This window comes from Salvia miltiorrhiza, chromosome 2 (genome assembly GCF_028751815.1).
Source record: "Salvia miltiorrhiza cultivar Shanhuang (shh) chromosome 2, IMPLAD_Smil_shh, whole genome shotgun sequence".
NCBI lineage: Eukaryota > Viridiplantae > Streptophyta > Magnoliopsida > Lamiales > Lamiaceae > Salvia > Salvia miltiorrhiza.
Window position 1 is genome coordinate 22,542,057 of NC_080388.1, and position 1,754 is coordinate 22,543,810.

Sequence of the window (1,754 nt, forward strand, 5' to 3'; positions counted from 1 at the left end):
TGTACTTCTGGAGTACGTGGCTTCCTTTAAACGTTGGAAGTTCAGTCCGAGGAGGAATGTTTAACTGATAATTGACTTTAGTATCAGTCCGCTGTTTCCTCGTGGCACGCATTAGGTAATCAGTTCATGACTGATTCTTCAACTGATACTTCAGTTGGCAACTTCAGTCTTCAGTCTTCAGTCATCCGTTCTTTAGTCTTCAGTCTTCAGAACAGCAACTAAACTAGAAAAGAACTCTAACACTTGAGTTCGAACAGTTCTAGTCTATTACAATTAAAGCCTATTGTAAAACCCTGATTTCCCGGGAGAAAAAGAAATGGGCTATGAGACAGGACTACTAAGCTTTACTTGAATAAAATAGGTAATGTGCCCTGAGGGTTGGGCATTATGCCGTATTTAAATGAAAATAAGTACGACATTATAACATAATTATTCTCCCTATCAGGATCGGAAGTTCGAAGGTCTGAGACCAAGACAACGTCTCATACTAAGCACATGATAGATGCGGAAAAAAATTGCTAAGAAAGTGATGGAGAGTGAATTAATTCATATAAAAATATGAATAAAGTATTAACATAGTTGGGCATCAGATAATATTCACTAAGTGAATTTATTTCAGCGGGAGTAAACATAGCATTTCTTCAAAATCCATAGCAACAACCATTCCTCAGCCTCGCACGTCACCACCAGCTGCTCAATCTGCAAAAGGTTTTGAAAATAATTGCAGGGCTGAGTACTAGTGTACTCAGTGGGTTGAGCCATTTAAAAACATTTTAAAAATCATTTACTGAAAAAGATAATTCATGCCTTAAACAGTATAACACAGAATGTTTTTTAAAGTGAGTCATTCCATGCATACTAAAATAATCAGAGCTCATATCTTCTTGGCTCATCTATTGGGCGTGCTATCTACAACTGGTTGTCATCGAATCTCTCGAGACAACAGGTTCTGGTGTACGTACACAATTCTGGTTAGCAGAGCTAACAAAGTTCTGGTTGGCGAAGCCAACAATGTTCTGGTAGAAGTAATAACCAATAGAGAGCATAAATATTTTAAGCATGAACCATCCACTTTAACATTTCATAAAAGCGAGCTTATTAGCACAACATACATTTCGTAAATAAAGTCTCACCTGATTTGGAGACAATCCAAATAATTTAACTGAGCTGATCAGGAAACTAAGTATCCTCTTTTGTAGGTCCTACAAGATAAGTTCTCAATTAACTTAAACTCATAGTCCTTAAATAAACCTTAATCTTATAGTGAAACGCTTAATATTCTATGATTCACTTGGTCGGGATTTCAAAATTTAATAAATAAATATTTGAAAACTAAATCTCTTGAGTTAAGGACACCAACAATATCCTTACTCATTTTTCTTCAATAATTGATTTTATATTAAATTGAGGTTTATTATAAAGAAAAAGAAGAAAAAGTCATCCCTTGAAGGCACAAAAACGCAGACTAAGGGCACAAATCTCCGAAAGAGATGAGAAAACTAAGTAGACAAGGACAGCTCAAAATTGGAATTCAGGATAATCTTCCATTTCATCCGACCAACGTCCATGAACAATATTATTCATTGCCTGCATACTGGGTCTATTGGAAAGGTCAACCATAAAATCCCTCGGCTTGTAACCTATTTCTTTTGCATTCCTGAGGCGACTTTTAAGGCAACCTTCTGGAACTGCATGTACTGGCTCGTTTACCTTTCCTGAACCCTTTGGACGCCCACGTCCACGCTTCTGCTCCG

The 1,754-nt window shown here is 36.8% G+C and overlaps 1 long non-coding RNA gene across 1 annotated transcript; it reads right to left on the minus strand.

Moving 5' to 3' along the window:
- Positions 1-334: 334 nt before the first annotated feature.
- Positions 335-1,204, minus strand: LOC131011600 (uncharacterized). Its single transcript, XR_009097042.1, has 2 exons — positions 1,134-1,204; positions 335-1,016 (listed from the first exon to the last, which is right to left on the minus strand). It is a non-coding gene; the product is annotated as an uncharacterized LOC131011600 (long non-coding RNA).
- Positions 1,205-1,754: the final 550 nt, after the last annotated feature.